This window comes from Trachemys scripta, chromosome 2 (genome assembly GCF_013100865.1).
Source record: "Trachemys scripta elegans isolate TJP31775 chromosome 2, CAS_Tse_1.0, whole genome shotgun sequence".
Lineage (NCBI taxonomy): Eukaryota > Metazoa > Chordata > Testudines > Emydidae > Trachemys > Trachemys scripta.
In genome coordinates, this window is record NC_048299.1 from 92,540,265 (window position 1) to 92,562,768 (window position 22,504).

Here is a 22,504-nt window from a genome sequence, read left to right on the forward strand (position 1 = left end):
CTGTGCATGTTCCTTCCCTTCCACTCCACTTAAGAGCTTGTTGTCTACACTAGAGCTTTTGGTTGGGTATCTATAATTTCCGTATAGGCACTCAGACCAGTTTGTTCATAGTCATGGCTCACCAGAGGCTGAGCTTACAAATCACAACCAAGACACATGTTTGTCTCCTAGACCAAAGATTTATTGAGTGTCTACACTAGAATTTATAGACATGTTAGTTAGCTTGAGCTAGTTGATTGGCAATTAAATTTAGTTATAACATCTGGCTAAATAAAAAACACACACATAGTGAGTACAGTCTTCACTGCAGCTGAGAGCAGGCTTCCTACCTTGAGTAGACACAAACCTGAGCCACCGCCCATGCTGCTCCCAGCAACACTGCCATTTTTAGTGTGCTAACTCCAGCAGAGCCAGTGTGTGTGTGTCTGCTCAAGCTGGGAAGCTGCTCCCAACTGCAGTGTAGACACACACCTAAAGCTGCTAACTAACAAATTTATTACAGTGGTCTGTTTCTTCAGCAATTCCAGATGAGTTGCTTCCACTGGCTTACGGAATAAATAAATCTTGTATCTTTGTTATTGAGAAGTATAGCTCTATAGATAGGGAGGGTGGGGGGTTCATTTTGTTTTGGGTTTGTTTTTGTTTTTTTAACATTATGGGAAAAGGGAATTTAAGCTTGTGTTTAGTCATTTCAACATGACAAAAAAACACACATACAGTGTGATCTTTTGGCTTTCAGGCAAAAAGAGACAGAAATAGGAAGTCTCTCTGAACTAATGGAAAAGATTAACCCTTTACTGATCTCCTGATTAGGACAAGTTTTACGTTGTTACCTGCCTGTAACCCCTCCTCTTCCCTCTCCCTCCTGCCGTTTTAATGGAGTTGAAAGAAGTTAAGAGCAGATTTTGGCCCAGTATGCAGTTATAAAACACACAGGTCCCTAGAGCTACAGGCCACTTACTAACAATGACACCAATGTACGTGATAAACAATACACAGCATTTGATTCCCAAATTTGGAGGGCTTTTTTAAAATTTATATTGAAAGTCTCCAGAAAAAGCTTTGTGATCATCATTACCCAAAGAGTACAATGCCTGGTCTTGAAACATACATCAAAGTGATGAGTAAAAGATTGGGTTGGTTTTTTTTTTTACATTTACGGCTTTACACTGATCATAAATATAAAGGGATTTTCAAGGGATTAAAGATTCACTTGTCAGCTGCTGTGCCCTTTTAATAAGCCTCTTAACATCTACACTGACAGAAATGCATGCCCCAGTTTTGCAAAGGAGACTGCCTCTGTCTGTTCCATTGTACTGTTACAATGTCATGGAAAAAGGAGTGAATGCAATATTTGCTGCCCCCTTTCGGGAAATATTCTATAAATAGATTTTCCGTGGGTATGGGCAGCAGAACGATTAGCTCTTTAAACGCTACTAGGGCTTTGTCTACACTGCCAATTGAACGACAAAACCTTTGTCATTCATAAGTGCTTAAAAAAGCCTTCCTGCCCCCCCCCCCCCCCCCCCCCCCCCCCCCCCTTTCGCCGCGGCAAGTGGCATTGTAAACGGCTCAGTGCTGGCAGGAGTGCTCTCCTGTTGACAATGAGAACCCCGCTCGTAGGGGGTGGAAGTAGTTTGTCGGCAAAAGTTTACACTGCCCAACTTTTAGTGACACGGCCATGTCGCTGAAAGCTGTGTGGAACTCAGTCAACTTGGGTTCAATTCCTAGCTCTGCCAGAGGCTTCCCATGTGACTTGGGCAAACCACTTAAACAATCTGTAAAATGGAAATAACTACGCTACTCTTCTCCCATCTTTTGTAAGCTCATTAGGGCAGGGACTCTCTCTCACCACGTGTTGCTATAGCACATAGCACAATAGCCCCTCCATTTTGGTTGGGGTCTCTAGGTTCTATAATAAGAAAAAATAAATAACACTCCCTTGAAATGTTAACTAGACAATATTTTTAAACTATTTAAAAACAATTACCCACAAATTATGGAACCACCAAGCTACACACTAAAGTTCACCCATTCAGCCACACTACTTGGATTGCTTCCCATCCATCTTACCGCCTGCATTTCTAGACTTTAAGTTCTCCAGGGCAGGTGGTATGCCTCCATACACCTTTTGAATCATACCCTAATAATATAGTAACCTAACAGAATAAATAAAAAGTGGATTTTTGACAGGCTATAGCTATTTCTATGTGATTTACTTTTCTGGCCTGGCACCAAATGGTTCGACACCTGTGATTTCATAACTGGAATCAACAAAGTTATGAAAACTAAAAGCAACAGCGTAAACGGCTCGGTGCCGTTTACACTGATATACTTTCTCATTTCAATACCACTGCTTGGCAGCTATAGTCCAAAAATCAATACTAAGATTAAAAAAATATAGTGGAAAAGAATTAGACTAGCTATTTAATAATTCTTTTCCATATCTACCTTCCTGCCAATGCAGGATTATTCCCTACCTCGTGTTTTCAGGTGTTTCGTCCAGCCTAGTTATGGAAGTTTACATTCATTTCATTTATATCTTTAATATACTGCTCAAGCCAATGGTCTTGGATGCTATTATGCATAAGGAACTGTAAGTTAAACTGTTTATTTTCCTGGTTTCAACTAAAAGACCCAGTAGAACTGGAGCAGCGACTGTAGTCATATAGGCTCTGATCCAAGCCTGTTGGAGAATTTGGGAGCCTTTGCATTGATTTTACTGGGCATTGAAGTGGGCTCATAACAAAATATAGAAAGTGAAGACACTTCATATAAGACCTAAACAGGCTTCAGTCAGCAAAGCATAAAGAGGATTAGCTGTCTACAATCCAAAAGCATATTATACCACATACCTCTGAAACAATTGGCTACCAGCCTTTCACTTGTACTTGAAGGGTCAGATTAATTCCTGGAGCAATGCCACTGAATTCAATATTACACCAGGAATTAATTTGGTCTGGAATCTGCATTATGTTAAAGGCTCACTCAATAGGGTGGAGGGTGAATTCATCAGCGGTGGAGGAAGATATTTATATATTTTTTCTGTATTTATAGAAAATAAAACCCTTTCTTTTTAGCTGCAATTTAGCCCTAAAGAGAGATCCACGTGGATTGAGTTGAGATTTACAGGTTTTTCCATAGTGCATTTTGTGTGTATTCACTTTCCTGGGATATTGTATGTCTATTTTTTCCACTTACAGAAAACAAAAGGGGTGGTATTAAGTAAAAACATACATTTAAACCTCAACCTTCTATGACTGGAGCAGGTGGGAAGCACAGTTTTCAAATCTGGACACGTTTGAAAACGGGACTTACGAAGACAACTTCAAAGTCATAGTTTTATTATTACAACTCTTGCAAAACTGGGCAAAAATTTTGTACAGTAAATTGTAATCCAGAACAAACGTTTAAGGCCAAGTTATAAAATATACAATAAAGCTGAGTGTTACTGAAATGCTGACACAATGCTACAGCATCATATACTCAGAGTAATTCTAGTTTTGTTTTAAGACTGTGGAAAGCTGTACAGCATCTGATCTAGGATTACTTTAAGGGTTGTGCTAATTTAAACAATGCAATTCAAAACAAAAAATGTGGTATAGTAGTTTTAATTCTTCCCACTCTGTTGGATTTATAGCTGACTTTATAAGCGAACCGGACATTGGGCATTCCAGAACCAGACTTTCTTCACTCACTGCATATCTATGGTAAAGTGTTCACATGGCACCACTTCGTTTTAGAACAGGGGTAGACAACCTATGGCACGGGTGCCAAAGGTGGCAGGCAAGCGGATTTTCAGTGGCACTCACACTGCCTGGGTCCTGGCCACCAGTCCAGGGGGCTCTGCATTTTAATTTAATTTTAAACGAAGCTTCTTAAACATTTTGAAACCTTATTTACTTTACAAACACCCATAGTTTAGTTATATATTATAGACTTATAGAAAGAGACCTTCTAAAAAGGTTAAAATGTATTATTGGCACACAAAACCTTAAATTAGAGTGAATAAATGAAGACTTGGCACACCACTTCTGAAAGATTGCCGACCCCTGTTTTAGAATGTATAAAGTGTGCCATAACAGCTGAATAAAAATAAATGGGCTAATGTTATTAAAACTCCGTAATTTACAGCAGTGCCAATCAATGATTAAACTCTGTTTCTAATGATTCCTCCAATAATCTTACTATATTACCCTCTCAAGCTGACTATATTTACCCAACATGGTAGCCTTTGGAAAGCGTTTAGGGCCAATCTTGCCCCTCAGTCACAGAGAAGTCTTGCGTCTGAACAGGTGCAGTTCTGCTGCGTGGTATATGGAAAGCAGAAGCTACTGGTTCTGTTCACCCCTCCAATTCAAGGAGAAGGACACAAATCACAAGGAGGCTACTCCAGCTGTGAGGCTGGACTGGCTCCTCTAAGCTCCATTGCTTGTAGAGGAAGGACTCCTTTCCTCCAGCCCAGAACATTGCAACACACAGCCCACCTGCTCAGGCTGCTGGCCAGGGCCAGGACGGTCAGTCAACTAGATCATGGAACCAGAGGAGTAGGCCAGTGTTCATTACAATAATTTAGCAAATGGAAACAATCAAAAACTGTGGAGAGTTCAGATTCAGGGACTGTCTTTGAACGGTGTTGCATTTTCCAGATTTTCAGGGAACGTTCCTGCCCTCTGAGCCATGTGTGAACTGTTTGGTCACTATTTATATATATTCTTGAAATGCCTTTTCTATGCTTTCTGGTTATGAGGGAACTTTAACAAAGTAAACTTCAGGTCCTGCGGGGCCAAATACTGGCCGGCAAGTGGTTTCTATCACACTGAAGTCAGAATTTGGCTTACTGAGTATGCACCAGCCACTAATAGCAGCAGTCACCAGACTACATCAGCAGCTGCCACAACCTCCATTGGGAGCCACTGAGCCAAACATCTAGAGAAGGAGCTGCGGAAGGATCTGCTGGCAGTAAACCACAAGATACTTCAAGGAAAGTTAGGCCATGGGGCACAGAGGGAGAGAGAACTGGAGTGGGCCTTGTTACAGGAAAGGAGGCCAGAGCAAGGACCCTGCCTGGGAAAAGAGGCCCTCGGAGATGCTCAGGTTGGAGAGTGGCTAGAAAATGGCTGTGGGGAAGAGTGAAGGGGACTTCTTCCATAGCTGGCAACCCCTTATTAATCTGAGAGGAAGCAGAGAGAGAGACTGGAAGGAAGATGGCCTCACTAGCAAGATGTAGCCCACACTATGAAAATGTTTGGGAGCCCTTGCTATAGGGAACTGAACTCAGGGCTAGCAATCGGGTCTTCAATACTAAACTCACCTCTATCGCTGACTAATTCTGTGACCTTGGATAACTTGTTTTAACGCTGTGTGGCTCAGTGTCACCACCTAAAAGGAGGGGCAATACTTTACTACAGCACAGGGTTGTCGTATACAGTTTAATTAGTGTTTATATAGTGCTTTGAAAATTCAAGTGTTGAGTGTTGCTACTAGTGTAACTATCTATTATAGTGCATTAGGAATTTAGTTCTGTTCTAGAGACCTGTGCAGAAAATGAATGTAAATAGAATATTAATGTCTAACAGGACAAAGAGCACCGAGAGGGTGTATTGTATGTGAACATCCATCTTTCATCTTAATAATATTAAACTTAGACAACTTATTACTTACCTGCCTCACAGGGTCATGATTCTTAATTAATATTTATAGAGTATGTTAATTTTCGGATGGAAGATGCTATACAAGTACATATGAGCAATCCAGTGTAAAAATCAATGCCGATGCTATTACTCACACAGATTGCTGGAGAGATATTTATTTCATTTCACATTTGAAAGGAGAGGTAGGAGACTAAGGCTGAGGAAAGTATCCATTTGAATCCCACTTGTCCTGCAGGAGGGGAGAATTTGTTTTGGTTTGCTGGGGATTTTTAAACCAGAACTCCAATTTTCAGTGGAATCTACCTTGTAGTGCAGGAAATCCCCTGCAAGACAAGAGGAAATTTTAGTGTCTGAGGTGAAATCCTGGCTCTACTGAAGTCAGTAGCAAAAATCCCACTGACTCCACTGGGGCCAGGATTTCACTCCAGGATTGTCCTTGTTCATGCCTTCCTATACAGACAGTCCCCAACTTACGCAAAAAAAACCCCCAAAAAAACCACAACACCACACACAAAAAAACTAGCTTACGGAACTTACAGAATTTTTTCCCAAAGTGCGGATTTGCGTAAGTCGGGTTTGCGTAACCCGGGGAGCGTCTGTAAATGTATGTGGCAATTGATATGTAACTCTTCTTGTGTTGCAGGGTTTCCTGCTTACGGTTTGGGTTCAGGAAAAAGGTCCATCAGACCAGGGCTAGTGAGCCACAATGCAAAGTGAGCTGCTCACCCACAAAGTATTCTTCTAGTACCACAAAAACAACAAGGAGTCTGGTGGCACCTTAAAGACTAGCTAACTAAAGCTTATACCCAAATAAATCTGTTAGTCTTTAAGGTGCCACCAGACTCCTTGTTGGTTTTGTAGATACAGACTAACACGGCTACCCCCTGATTCTAGTACCACATACATTTATAATCTATAATTCCATTGGGGTAATTAGTTTGGTACTTGAGCCTGCTCCCATTTAAATCAGGAGCAAAACTCTGTGACTTACATGGGAGCAGGATTGAGACATTTGTAGATGTGTAATTGGAAACAAGTCCCCTGTTTTTAGTAAAACGTATATACATCCTGCTAGAGTTCAGCTCACCTATCAAAAACATTCTGAGAGACAAGGTGGGGGAGATATCTTTTTTTTTTGGACCAACTTCTGTTGGTGAGCTTGTCTCTCTCACCAGCAGAAGTTGGTCCAATAAAAGATATTGCCTCCCCCACCGTGTATCTCCAATATCCTGGGACCAAGACAGCTACAAATACATTGCATGCAAAAAACATCATAGCAGTTTTAATGGAATCTATACTGAATCCATCAGTGGGGGGGAGGAAATACATTTGGACCTAGACAGCTGACATGTACTCATGCAAAGCCTGGAACACATGCTTGTGTTTCAGAATTGAGGCCCCAGTAGGCATCCACAACAAGAAGCCAACTTGCTGATCCAGTTGCAGCCTCCCAAGACAATCCTTTGGATACCATGATGCTGGAACATTTTCCCATTCTTTAGTAACCAAGTCCCCAGATACACCTATAATACATCCACACTAGACTGAAGATGTGTGAGTTAGTATCACAATTATTCACACTAACATGAGCCCAGCTGTCTGCTGTTGCCAGCACATCAATGTGCTCCCTGTACTGAACTCAGAGATGTGGAATTTTAGAAGTACCAGTCATTGCAAACTACATTTTAGCAGGCTTTCCAAATACATAACCCAGGAAACACCATATTGCAAAAGACCAATAGTCCATCTAACATGATATCCCATCTCCCACAGTAGCCTACACCAGGTGTATTGAAGATGTAAAACCCCTAATACTACTAAGTCATTCTGCTCCCCTCTTCCCCCCCCCCCAGCAGCTTTCTATTCTTCCTGATGGGACGCCCTTTAATTGTGCCATACAGCACACTGCACAATATTGCATTGCTTCAGAAATGGAATGTAAATAAACAGCTGTTATTCCCCTTCTTGTATTGGCAAAGCACCAAAAATAATTGAATATTTATGTAACAGCAGACTAATCGGTTTTTTGGGAAGCCAGGATGAAATTGGGGAATTGTACCTCTAATGAAAATACTTATTGATAACCCTTAATCAAGAATTCCTCCCCCAAAATGCAGCTGAATTCGGTGTCCCAAACATCCTTTATAACTACTGCATGTACAATAGTAACCAATCATCAGTGAATTACACTGGTGGAAGCAGTAGGTAGCATAACACCATTGACTGCAACATTTTACTCCTGCTTTAGGGCCAAATGTGGCTCCTATTGAAGTCTATGGGAGTTTTGCTAACAGGATTTAATACTTCAAGAAGCAAAGGAGAATCAGGCCCCCATTATTTCATACTGAGCTACCACTGCATTCCCAGGAGCTAATGATATTTAAGTATTGACATTACAACAAAATATACATGTTTGGATGCAACATGAAGATATCTTGGGGTTTTACCCATTATAGTCAGTGGGACTTTTGCCTGTGCAATAAATCTATAAGCAGAACTCTGACCCTATTCCCCCTCTACCTTGTTACTTTATTTCCAGTTTACAACAGCTTTAAAGGACAGAAAATCCATATGTGCTGCGGCGTTTCATGTGTTTTATGGTGGTCCCTGTTCAGAAAACAGGAACGGAATGAAGAATCTCCTTCCCCATTTAGTTTGATGAGAGTTTTAAAAAAATCTTTAAAGTCCTTATTTTAAACAGGAAAATAAGTCCAGCTTCAACAGTGTGGGAACTGTCTCCCTCTGCAGGTCTAATTTAAAAAAAAAATTGCAAGCACCATAAAAGATATTTACACACAAAATACAACTTCACATTATATAAGAAAAATCCTAGCCCTGCCTTCCAAATCAGACACACATTTCTCTTCTAGAGATGAACACCTACATTCTTCCGACAATCAAAACTTATAATTATTTGTATTGCTGTAATGCCTAAGGACCTAAATCAGGAGCCAAGATTCAGTGTGCTAGGCACTTCACAAACAAGGAACACAAAGACAAGATCTCTGCCTCGGAGATTTTATAATCTAGGACTTTGCCAATAAGTATATGAATAGATCAACAGACAAGGGTGGGGATAAAGTAGGAAAATAAGGCAAGTTGCTTTTTATTTTTAACTGCTCTACTCAACACACACACACAAAAATATACTTTGCACTTATACTGTTTTTGTCTAGAAGTTTCATATTTAACCAGATTTCGAGAACTATTTGATAGCAACTATATATCAGTCCAAAGATTACCCCATTATAGTATACCGCATTTTAGTTTTTCTACATCCAATATATCAGGGGGTCTCAACCTTCTTCTTTCTAGGCCCCCCCTAACATGCTATAAAAGCTGCATGGCCCACTTTTGTGCCACAACAACTGTTTTTCTGCATATAAAAGCCAGGGCCAGTGTTAGGGGATAGCAAGCAGGGCAATTATCTAGGGCCCCTCACACCATAGGGGGCACCACAAAGCTAAGTTTCTCAGGCTTCGACTTCAGCCCTGGGTGGCAGGGCTCGGGACCCTGAGCTTCAGCTCCATGCTGTGGGGCTTTGGCTTTATGCCCTAGGCCACAGCAAGTCTAAAGCTGGCCCTGCTAGGTGGACCCCCTGAAATCTGCTCACAGTCCTCCAGGGGGCCCCAGAATCCTGGTTGAGAACCACTGCAATATAGAAAAAAAAATGTAAGAGGAAAAAAGTGTGAGCTGAAACAGCTTACAAAACAAAAAAGCCAAAGATGGGTCTAAAAAACCCCACCCATGGGTGAAAATCCACACTCCACTGAAGTTAATAAGAATTTTGTCACTGACGTCAGTGGCTCCCAGGATTTCAGATCGAAACTTCAGAAGAGCGTTGGATTCAAACCTAAATGTTGTAGCTCGAGTCCTTCTCTACTAAACAAAGTCTCTTCCTACACCATTCAAATGTTTTCACACAGTGACCAATCCTGTGAAGTACTGAGGGCTGGGTCCTGAGCTATTCAAGTCAATGGAAGTTATCCCACTGACTTGAATAGGTGCAGGATCAAGCCCTGAGTACGCTCAGCTCCCACTGAATACACTCCAATGACCAGTCCTGCTCTTATTGAAGTTATTAGCCAAATTTCCACTGATTTCAATGGGTCCTTTTACTGAGGATAAAACTTATCTTGCCCCCTCCCCCCCCCCCAAAAAACCCACCCAAAACAGAACAGTTTTTCCCCTCTTTGCTCTATTGTTGTGAGAAGTAAGGATCAAATTCAGAGGCTAGTCTAAAAGTTCACAGTGATCTGCTTGTGTAACATATACATACTCATACCCCCTTAGATTTAGTCACTCATTTATACATAGTTACCAATGTGCGTTCACACTTCCCCCACCCCTTTCCCATTACATGTGAATTTGGGTCACAGCACCTGAGTGAGTCCAAGGGTACGTCTACATGGGGATAAAAAAACCTGCAGCTAGCCCGGGTCAGGTGACTTGGGCTCAGGTTCCAAGGCTGACAAATTGCTGTGTAGATGTTCAGGCTTGGTCTGGAGCAAAGCTCTTGGACTCTCTACCCTTGCAAGACCCCAGGGCTCAGGCTCCAGCCCACACCCGAAGGTCTACAGAGAATTTTTAGCCCCTCAAGCCTGGGTCATCTGACCCAGGCCAGCTGCAGCTGTGCCACGGGGTTTCTATCGCAGTGAAGGTGTACCTGAAGGGAACACTAGCTGGCATGAGACGATGTAACAAGAAAAGCAATTTTTATTCTGTTTTTGCTCTTCAGCATGTAAGTTACACCAGCCTAAATTCCATTACAAGCCAGCAAGTCTGTGTCATTAGGGTAAGGAAGCTGGACCAGAAAGGTGTCTAACTTGCACCACCTCTTTATTTTCCATGTGTGTACTGATAATGGGGTGGGTTGTATTTGGAGAGCTGGACAAAGAAAAGGGAAGAATGATATACAGCCCCTTAACTTTCATAGGCACACATGCATTGCCATATTGGATCAGACCAGATCCGTCCAGTATCCTGGCCTCTTGACAATGGGCAGCTTCAGAGGAAGGCGTAAGAAACCTGCAGCAGACGCCCTCCCCCCCATTAAGTCCCATCTTCATCGCTAATATTTAGAGTGGAGTAAGCCCTGAGACATGAGGTTTAATATCCTTTCCAGAATTTATCAATCAGCATTAATTGTAACTCTGTATATTCTTGATATCCATATTAATGTCCAATCTCTTTTTTGAATCGTGCTCAGTCCTTGGCCTCAGCGACTGCTTGGTTAATTTGATCTAAAACACAGTGGATGGTTACAATTTGGATCCCCCAGCTTTGACTATGTCTCTTTATACCAGTAGCCTAATTTTTCCTAGTCTTTTTTTAAAAACCCAAATAAACTTAAACCACATTTTTTTTTAAATGATATTGCAATGGATGTTTCCAGCTGTGGAACACTGATGTGCTAGATGCTGCCAAACACAAAAAACAATGCAGACTTGTTGGTTTGATTGAATTAGACCATGGAACTCCTAGCCAAAGAACCATGCATCCATTTTTGTCTTTACTATTGCATCCATACATATAACTCATCACCATGCATGATAAAATGTAAAATTGACTCTGCCTTAAGTATTAGAGATGCAGTCAAATCTCATAAGTCAAGTTTTATAAGTTGGTCACTACAAGGATCATGGAGAAACCTTATTTCTCCCATCAACAAGTGTATTGTAGGCAACCGAATTAGGGAGAGGGTGTTTTGCCTTTCTCTGGAGCATCATTTTTTTTTTTTTTTTTTTTTTTTGGCTGCTGCCAAAAAACAGGATACTTTACTGTCTCTCAAAGACCTCTCGAAGCCAACCAGCAAAGAGCACAGGGATACAAAGGGTTACAGGGATCCTCTGGGTCAGGTATTTACATTCTAGTTCACCAGAGTGCCTCATGTAAGCTTTCTACTGAAAGTCTGGCCATTTTTCTCTTTGTGAAATGTTTGTGTGGATAATACCTAAGGAGATAGGTATGTATATATTGAAAATTATGTTCTTAGGGCCTGGTAGTAAAAGGCAGGTCACCTAGAGGTGACATGCCTTAGGACTGGTTCCACTAGACAGGAGATGGGAGATTCTTATCTCCCTGGCTGACCATTGTATGTCTTACAATGAGAGTCTAGCTGCCTACTGAGTCAAACGCTAATGAAGAGATTGCAGGGACTTCTAGAGATGAAATGAACAGGAAGAGGTGAACAGCATGGGGGGGGGGAAACAAGGGGGAGTCTGTTTACAGGCAAAGAACAAAGGACTTGTTTAATATATCTAGGGGTGTAAAAAGATGCCCTGACATCCTTCATCTGGGTAGACAAGTTGCCAGCAGGCTTGATCTGAGGGAAGGAGGGTCTCAGCCATCCTGGTTGCAAAACACTGTGAAAAGGATTTGGGGGCAGCAGCACCTTAGCAGACAAAAGGGCATCTTGTTAGTTTAAGCTTTAGAAGGAATGTTATGATTTTATTTTATATGAAACCCTTTGTTTCCATTCATCCTACTTGTTCTTTGCTAAATAAACATTCTTGTTTTCACTATAAACATTGTCACGTTGTCAGGAGTGACTCACAATCCTAAGTGCCAATGTCAGGGCAGACTGTCAAAAAGCAGGGCAGAAACCCCAAACTGGTTGTATAGTCTATAATTAGGTTTCACCAACCCAGTAGCAAGTGTGTACTCCTAAAGCACTATAACAATCATACCATGGAGTCACAGATGGTCCCCTTGGGCATTCCAATTTAACTTAGCAACCAGGCAAGCTGAACTATAGAAAACACACTTCCCCCCCCGAGCGCAGCAAGTGCAGCGCTGTAAAGCGCCAGTGTAATCAGCGCCTGCAGCCCTGCACGCTCACTCGCAGCGCTGCAAGCTATTCCTCTCGGAGAAGTGGAGTACTTGCAGCGCTACAAGAGAGCTCTCGCAGCACTGGTGGCGCGACTACACTCGCGCTTCACAGCACTGCCGCAACAGTGCTGTTAATCCCCAAGTGTAGCCAAGGCCTCAGTCTGCTCTCCTCCAGATTAAACAAACCCATTTTTTTCAATCATCTCTCATAGGTCATGTTTTCTAAATCTTTAATCATTTTTGTTGCTCTTCTCTGGATTTTCTCAAATTTGTCCACATCTTTCCTGAAATGTGGCATCCAGAACTGAGCACAATACTCCAGTTGAGGCCTAATCAGCACAGAATAGAGCAGAAGAATTACTTCTTGTGTCTTGTTTACAACACTCCTGCTAATACATCCCAGAATGATGTTTGCTTTTTTTGCAACTGTGTTACACTGTTGACTCATATTTAGCTTGTGATCCACTCTGACCCACAAATCCCTTTCCACAGTACTCCTTCCTAGGCAGTCATTTCCCATTTTGTATGCGTGCAACTGATTGTTCCTTCCTAAGTGGAGTACTTTGCATTTGTCTTTACTGAATTTCATCCTACTTCACTTCAGACTAGAGCTGTTAAATGATTAAGAAAAATTAATCACGATTAATCACGAGATAAAAAATAAATCACAATTAATCGCAGTTTTAATCACACTGTTAAACAATAGAATACTATTTATTTAAATATTTTTGGATGTTTTCTACATTTTCAAATATATTGATTTCAATTACAAACAGAATACAAAGTGTACAGTGCTCACTTTATATTATTATTTTGATTACAAATATTTGCACTGTAAAAAACAAACAAAAGAAATAGTATTTTTCAATCCACCTCATACAAGTACCATAGTGCAATCTCTTAATAGTGAAAGTGCAATTTACAAATGTAGACTTTTTTTTTTACATAACAGCACTCAGAAACAAAACAATGTAAAACTACAAGTCAATTCAGTCCTACCTCTTGTTCAACATGTTCTCTGGAATGGTGGTCAAACCATGAAGGGGCACACAAATGTTTAGCATATATGACACATAAATACCTTGTGCCGCCGGCTACAAAGGTGCCATGGGAAACACCTGTTTTCACTTTCAGGTGACATTGTAAATAAGCGGGCAGCATTATTTCCTGTAAGTGTAAACAAACTTGTTTGTCTGAGCGACTGGCTGAACAAGAAGTAGGACTAAGTTCTGAGCATGCCTACTAGATCGAACCCCGCAAGGAAGATAGGGACTAAGTCAAATGCCGTACAGAAGTTTATTATATCTACTATATCTATAAAAAGCAACAGAGAGTCCTGTGGCACCTTTAAGACTAACAGATGTATTGGAGCATAAGCTTTCATGGGTGAATACCCACTTCGTCAGATGCAGTATTTACCCACAAAAGCTTATGCTCCAATACATCTGTTAGTCTTAAAGGTGCCACAGGACTCTCTGTTGCTTTTTACAGATCCAGACTAACACGGCTACCCCTCTGATATATCTATAAAGTTACCTTTATCTACTAGTTTTTTGATGAGATCACAAATATATCAAGTTTGTTTGACAAGACCTACTATCCATTATACTATGTTGACTGGCATTAATTATGCTGCCATCCTTTTATTCTTTACTCATTTCATCCCATATCAGCCTAACCAGGATTTGCTCAGGACTGAGGTCAGGCTAACTGGCCTATGGTTACTTGGGTGATTCTATTTACCCTTTTTAAACATTATGACTGACACTATTCCTAAACTGCCAGTAAAACAATTATGTCTACACTAACACCGTGACATTCCAGCTGGCTTAGCGCAGTGTTTCAGCTCCTGGGAGATATTTTCTCCTGAGTGTGGGTGTGCCAGACAGTTCTGCAAGGTGTGTAACAATAGGGAGGAATCTACCTGGCCTCAGCTTTACCTCACCCCTTACTGCATATATACTTCAGAGACTGAAAGTAAAGCAGCAGGCAACCCTTTGAAAGCCCCTCCCTGCTCCAACAGTGGTCCTAAACGTAGACTGATATGGATGGAATACAGGATTAGGCAGCAGCCTACTGCCTTAGGCTACATCTACACAACGGGGGGGGGGGTCGATTTAAGATACGCAAATTCAGCTACGCGAATAGCGTAGCTGAATTCGACGTATCGCAGCCGACTTACCCCGCTGTAGGGACGGCGGCAAAATCGACCTCTGCGGCTTCCTGTCAACGGCGCTTACTCCCACCTCCGCTGGTGGAGTAAGAGCGTCGATTCGGGGATCGATTGTCGCGCCCCAACGGGACGCGATAAATCGATCCCCGAGAGGTCGATTTCTACCCGCCGATTCAGGCGGGTAGTGTAGACCCAGCCTTAGCCTGCTTTTTTTCCTATCTCCCTGGTGCTCAGCAACAAGAGCATACAAAGGGTCTATCGGCTTCTGGTGAGTGGGCAAAATAGAGAGTTTTTAAAAAAAGTGTGGGGGGAAGATAGGGGAATGTAGATGGACAGAAAAAGGAGGGATGACTGCTACTGCTGCGGGGTGCCGGGGTGGTACGAGGGGACATGGAGGATGCCCAGACTCAGAGATTAGAAACTAGTGGGAGGAGCTTACAAAACTGTTCTGCAAAGCAGAAACAGCCACAAATGTTTCAACCTCCGGTCCGTCTATCCATTTTCTTGGCCTGTTATCATTAGGACAGCTGAGCACCTCATGGCATACCTGATTATAGCCAGATAAAGTATTTGTTTCTGTAGTACAGTAACAGTAACCACGTAAAGATAAATGCCAGAAGCAATCAGTCTGAAAAGACAACATATAGTGGCAACTGTAAATTACTATGAAGTCATTTTACCAATGAGTGCCAGAGGCTGGGACTGTACCTTAATGTTTGTACAGCATCTAGCACATTGCAGGCAATAATAATAAATTATGGCGTTTGAGACCAAAAATCCAATAGTTTACCCCTTTTATAAAGAAACCAGATTGTGTTTATATTATACAGAATATGTAACAGAAACACATAACATTAATATAAAATCAGTGTCCTCTATCATGCAGTCAAAGTAGTTCTAAAAATAGGATACATTCCAGAAACAAAGAATAAAATCTAAAGCTCATGGTGCAAACAGGCAACAATGCTACAATTTGCTCACAGTGGAAAATAAATTAAGATAATGTAACACCAATTTAGTCTAAGCTTATCTGTATTAGTAAAGTTACATACGTGAGCACAGAGGACAGAGAATTTGCCAAGAGAAAAGCCACTCCTCAGAAACTATTTTCTAAACCAATTTCAAACAACACACAGGCCTCAAAAATGAAATGCTGCCAGTTTACACCTCTAACAAGCAAGTATTCACAAGTCTGATCAGAATGAAATAATGACTAGGGCCGAGTAAATAAACTAATAAAATAATTCAACCTCTTTCTTATTGTAGTCAGTCTATGAACAGCTCACTATTTCCTTGAATGTACTGGTTATTCAAAACTATGCATACTTCTAAAACTATAGCTTGCTCATGAAACAGTTTATTGCAGGTGTGGTTACTAGTTGAGATTGGTTATATAAGTCACATCATATTTTTGTTCCCCAACTGGAAGAACCTGCAAGCACTTCTGGATACCGTATTCACACACAGGCTAACCGATTCTGACCTGAGCTCTTCTATGCCACTCCGGCAGACTAAACAGGCCACTACAGACTCAGAAAAAGTTCCCTTGGCACAGGAGCAATTTAGAGCAAATATAGCCCTTGGTATAGGGGGTATGCTGCATGAAGGGCTGAAGACAAATCAGGGTAAGATCAAGGTGTAATGCTGAGCACTAGAAGAGATTCCAGGATGCAGCAAAGGGAAAGCTGCCATATATTAAAGCAATCTTAAGAGTTACTCTGAGGGTTTGTCTTCGCTGCAGAGTTAACTAGAATTATCTACACTCGAGTTACTCCTCTTGAGTTAGCCTAGCTCAAGTGCCAACAGCCACACTCTGAAATAACACTCGAGCTACATAGATTGATTGAGTTAGCAGCTGATGCAGGCATAATTGAACTTTATAACTAAGGTACGTTTATGTCACAGAGGTCATGGAAGTCACAGAATCCCTGACTTACAGAGACCTCCATGACATTCTCTGCTTCAGCCCCAGGGGCAGAGAGACTGGAGCTGGCAGCCAGCAGGGCCCTCTGCAAGGTTCCAGTGACGGGTGACAGCCTCCTGGGGTGGTGCCTTGGGTGAATGGCTAGGGGTGTCCCATTTTCTCTTTGGGAAATATGGTCACCCTGCAGCTCTCAGATGCCGTGGGAGGAGGACTCCCCCCCCACACACACACAGCTGCCACAGGCAGAGGGGAACCATTGAGCTGCTGCAGCAAAAGTCACAGACAAGTCATGGCTTCCGTGACTTCTTGTTTATTGCCCGTGACCTGTCCGTGACTTTTACTAAAAATAACCATGACAAAATCTTAGCCTTATTTATAACCTATACACCTCAACCAGCCAGCCACCTTGAATTAAGGGAATCAGTGTACTCAAGGGTCTCGAATTAGGGACAACAATCAAGTTAACTGCAGAGAAAACAGGCACCAAATAATGCTGCAATTATCAGACCTCAGGGCTGCTCTACGTTATGTGGGAGGCCAGAATTGGGGGGATGCAAATGTAAAGCCACTGTTTCCTCCTGGCCCTGTGCTTTCTATGCTGTCTCTCTTAAGAGGTAGGACAGCATTTGTCCTATTGTTTTGAAAAACACCTTTACAAGAACATTCAGGCCAGTAGAACTTTATCACCTGGAAGTTTGTGAAAAGTGAACATATGAGGCAGGAACAATGTTGCAATGAGCTAATTTAAAATTTCAAATATTCACAGAAATCTTTTTGGACTAATTTGCCCTGCCCTTCTATTGCTACAATAACCTGTACAGAAAATGTGTCTTGAAAACAGGCTAGTAAATTGACTATACATGCCACAATTCTCAACAAATAATAGGAATACTCTTTTTAGATGTACCATAGATCAGTGGTTCTCAACCAGGTGTCAGGGGCCATAAGCAGATTTCAGGGGGTCGGCCAAGCATTAGACTCACTAGGGCCCAGGGCAGAAAGCCAAAGTCCTGCTGCATGGCACTGCAGCTTGAGGTACCAAGCCCCAGCACTTGGGGCTGAAGACAAAGCCTGAGCAACTTAGCTTCACAGTGGCCTCTGTGGTGTGGGGCCCCGGGCAATTGCCCTCTTGCTATCCCCTAACACTGGCCCTGGCTTTTATATGCAGAAAAACAATTGTTGTGGCACAGCTGGGCCATGGAGTTTTTTATAGCATGGGTTGGGGAGCCCTCAGAAAGAAAAAGGTTGAGAACTCCTGCCATAGATGCTTTAATATTTGCTCCTCTGATAATGAGGTTTTGTTTTGGTTGTGGGCTTTTTTATTTTTACAGTTATAAATGTTATTTTGATGTTTGTACATCTTTCCCTTTGTCATTCACTGGACGATTACCCTGGACTCCTGAAGGCTGCTGCTAAAATTTATTTCTAGGCCATTCTAACTGACATTCCTAGACATAAATCACAGACTTATTTCATAATTCATATCCCTCTCTAGAAGCTGAACATGTCATTTTAACAGAGTAGTCCACCATTTATATTAAATAATACATACAGTAATTACCCATGCAACCTCCTTGAGCAACTCCAGCACTGCAACAGGAAATTAGAAAAAGCTATAAAATACTGATGAAGGGTTTTATTTTGCTTCTAATCCTGAAAGCTTCTTATCTCCATCTTCCACATTTATTTTTTTTAATACACAATATTCCAAAAAAGAGTTTGTCTAACCAAAAAAAATGAAATTTATTAAGTTCCTCTAACCTTTTCACCTCCATCTATATATACACATCTATCTCAAGAGGATTTTCAGTTAGGAAATAAATGCAACAATTTAAGCTGTTAATGTAATGTAATGTGACAGCTTTTAAAATCTGAAATTAGCATTTATCAAAAAAACACTAGAAAAATAGCATAATGTGATCGTTGAACAAGCAATATACACAGTAAACAAGAAAAAGCAAAGCATAAGAAGCTAAACAATGGGAACTTTTGTCTTATTATGTACATAAGAGAAAAATGCAGGAGGTTTTCATGTTTTTGTGGCACCATGCGTGAAGTGAAAAAATAGCTTTGCTTTTAAGAGATTTTAAAGTTAAAATGGGGAGGGGCAACAGTGAGAGAAAGAAAAGGCAAGCAAAACGGAAGACTCAATAGGTTAGGAAGAAAGGAAGGAATCCCTTGCACCTAAGCATGGGCATTGTAGTAGCTTACATATGATGTACAACAGGCTTTAAAAGATTAAACTTGCAGCAAAAAAATGGTCAGTTTGGGATTGGCAGTAGAAATCCCCCTCTAGTGGTCACACTGGGGTTTATAATGAGATGGATCAAATTAAACAGTCATTCTCCCCATTTTTCACTGGAAATTTTCAGAAAGAAAATAATTTTCACTAATATAACAGAAAAATATATTCCAAGACCCTGAATCTCCATTCACACCAGTGTAAATCAGGAGTCATTACAATAAAATCAGTGGAGTTACAACAGTGTAAAAGTTGTGTGAAATCTGGACTTTTATGCCCACTTCAATATTTTTGGTTTCTTGAGTGTTTATTTTTAATTTAACAAAATGACCATAGTGTGATAAGCAAAAAAACCTAATAGTTACCTTCTACAAAGCAACACCATAGGCAAGGTTTATTTTAAACAAAAAATTAAGGTTGTCCTGGGAACCTTAACATTGAATTATTTTAAACGAATTATTGTACTGCCTTATCCTCTCAAAATGCTAGACCGGGGGTCAGCAACCTACGGCACGCAAGCCGATTTTGAGTGGCACGCTGCCGAGGTCCCGGCCCCACTCAGCCCCACCCCCCGCCCACTGGTCTCCCCTGCGGGGGCAGGAGGCAGAAGCTTGGTCCTGCGACAGCCAAGCTTCCTCCCTCTCCCACTTCTTCCCCCAGTGTGGTGCTTTCCTGCCCCTTCTCCTCCTCCCCCCTCCCTCTCCCTGCGCTGATCAGCTGATGGCCCTTGCGAGGGGGAGGGGGAGCGGGAGCCGAGCCGAGCGGCAGTGTGCTCTATGCTCCGTAGAGGAGGCAGAGAAGAGGTAGGGATGGGACCTTGGGGAAGGGGGTGGAACAGGGCATATCCCTTCCAGCCCCCTGCCATCAGCCGCTCAGGACAGGGGGCTGGGAGCACCTCCACAAGCTGAGCACCCCAGCCCTCTGCCCTGACCCCCACACACACACCCAGCCTTCTGCCCTGCACCTCCACACCCCTGAACTCCCCCCCACATCCAGCCTTCTGCCCTGTACCCCCACACCCCTCTGCCCTGACCCCCCCACACCCCCAGCCCTCTGCCCTGACCCCACAACCCCCCCCACACCCAGCCTTCTGCCCTACATCCCCCACATCCCCAGCCCTCTGCCCTGACCCCACAACCCCCCCACACCCAGCCTTCTGCCCTACACCCCCCACATACCCCAGCCCTCTGCCCTGACCCCCCCACACCTCCACTGCCCTCTTCCCTGAACCCCTACACACACCCTGCCCTCTTCCCTGAACCCCTGCACACACCCAGCCTTCTGTCCTGCACCTCCACACACCCCCAGCCCTCTGCCCTGACCCCTGAACTCCCCCCACACACCCCAGCCTTCTGCTCTGACCCCTGAAGCCCTCCCCCCAGGTCTGGGCAGGGCCGGTTCCAGGGTTTTGACCACCCCAGGCAGCCAAAAAAAAAAGGGGGGGGGGGGCGATTGCGATCTGCGGAAGCAATTCGGCGGAAGGTCCTTCCCTCCGAGCTGGAGTGAGAGACCATTCGCCGAATAGCCACCGAATAGCTGGACCTGCCGCCCCTCTCCGGAGTGGCCGCCCCAAGCATCTGCTTGCCAAGCTGGTGCCTGGAGCCGGCCCTGCATCTGGGGTCCCGGCTGCCAGCCCCTTGCCAGCCAGCGTCCCAACCGCAGGCCCCACTCAGCCCGCCTAGGTGAACAGAACCCCAGGCTGGCAGCGGGCTGTGTAAAATCAGCATTTTAATTTAATTTTAAATGAAGCTTCTTAAACATTTTGAAAACCTTGTTTACTTAACATACAACAATAGTTTAGTTATATAATATAGACTTATAGAAAGACTTTCTAAAAAACGTTAAAATGTATTACCAGCACGCGAAACCTTAAATTAGAGTGAATAAATGAAGACTGGGCACACCACTTCTGAAAGGGTTGCCAACCCCTGTGCTAGACTAATTGCTACTCAGGCATGCAGGCCTCTTCTATTACAATTAAGTTTTTTATTTTGATGCCACTGCTATATCCCAGTTAAATTATCACAATTTACAATTTACAATTCATCTTTTTTTAATAATCCCCTTTTTATAAAAAACCTAATTTCTCTTGAATGATGCCAACATTTTCCCACTTATTGCAACAGACAAATCTCTATTTAGGAAAACAACACACTTCCCATTCACACTATGTACTGCAAACCCTTAAATGCCTTTCACTTTCGTTTTTAAATTAAGAGTTTCAGCGTTTACTAGTATGAGCCAAACTAAAAAGCAGCATGAGCACAGGTAAACACCACAACTTTTAATTAATATTTTCTCAATATTTAAATGTAAGACATAATTAAATGATAGGGAAAGAATCAATATAATGCATTGGGGGTGGGGGTAATGAAAGTGAGCACGGAGTTCAGCCTGTCACATAATTGTACACACCTAATGCTGGTCTTAATGCGCAAGGGCAATCTGAATGAGGGAGATTTCTAGCGAGTGAAAAGTGCTATGCACAACTGTCTCCCCAATTCCTTGGAAAGAAAGACGTTGCATTAATCCCCAACAGAGAAGTGCCAGGCCTCACACATTTGGGAGGAGAGCCTCCCTCCTTTTGACAGAGCGAATCCCTCTCCCAGTGGGGGGAACAAAGATCTGGCTGCGTCTCAGAAAGAGATTTACTCATTTGTCCAGACCTGCCCTCGTTCAAATTGTCCCCACAACCTGGGACACAGCAGCCTGTGTGTGTGTGAATCTCTATTCTTCCCATCAAACCAGAGTCTTGGTCAGCAGCCGCTCTGGGCTACCTCCAGACTCACTAATTCAACCTGTTTTAAAACAGATACACCACACTCAAGCCAAACCTCCCCGCCCAAGCCGTTTCCTCCCTTTATACATGCGAGCGACCAGCATGGTGACTGAGCAAGACCCACTCCACTAAGGAGTCCGAGCCAGGGGAGCTGCTGACTCCTTGTACCGCCCCGTAAGAAAGAGCCCCTCGTGCACTCGCGTGCCTCAGATGCTGTGTTACCGGGGACTTACAGAGACGCTTGCAGCAGGAACCCGAAGCAGGCAGGAGAGATTCACGCTCTCTCCATGGGAGCCGCCATATTGTAACCGGGCAGCATAAACATTAACTTTATTGGTAGGGCTCAGCTGCAGGATGCACAGACTTGGGGCACTGCCACCTGCAGGACTCCGCCTGGCAAGGGAGCCGCTGTATAGAACCGCCTGCTGCTGCTTCTCACCCAGCCTCTAGCTGCTGGGGAAGGAGAGTCAGCAGTCATGGGGGAGGGGTGAACTTTTAAGACTCCACGTGGAGGGCGAAGGGGCTTTGCTTAGTCACAGCTCCTCTCCATTCTAGGCAGGAGATGGGAATTTTTTGTGTCCCCTCTGGGACTGAAGGTGGGATTCCACACACACACACACACGTACGTTATAGTGTCTGCTCTGGGGATGGTATGAGATTTTGGTATACGTATGTCAGTTTGTTTCCCATCTTTAGGTATGAGCTAGAAGACAGAGGAGGATTTTGCTGTGTGCGTTGCAGGCTCTCTCTCCTTGGGGAGGCGGGAAGAGGATTGTGCTGTGTAAGTAAATGTCTCTTTTGAAGCAATCCCCTCCTGTGTTTTTGAACTCCCCCTCAGTCAAATTATTGCCACAGCGTGAGAGAACAGACACAGTACATGGTGACTAGATTCCATAACAGT

At 43.0% G+C, this 22,504-nt stretch overlaps 1 protein-coding gene across 3 annotated transcripts in view; it reads right to left on the reverse strand.

Annotated features, from left to right (window-relative positions):
• LOC117872614 (cytochrome c oxidase assembly factor 1 homolog) overlaps window positions 1-21,982 on the reverse strand; it is a 68,270-nt gene extending 46,288 nt beyond the window's left edge. For 2 of the 3 annotated variants that reach the window (XM_034761264.1, XM_034761266.1), the window contains exon 1: window positions 21,837-21,982. The gene's annotated coding sequence lies outside the window, so the exon portion shown is untranslated. Of the gene's footprint in view, window positions 1-5,788; window positions 5,925-21,836 lie in introns of those variants that run through there. The other variant, XM_034761265.1, reaches the window with a different exon arrangement.
• Window positions 21,983-22,504: the final 522 nt, after the last annotated feature.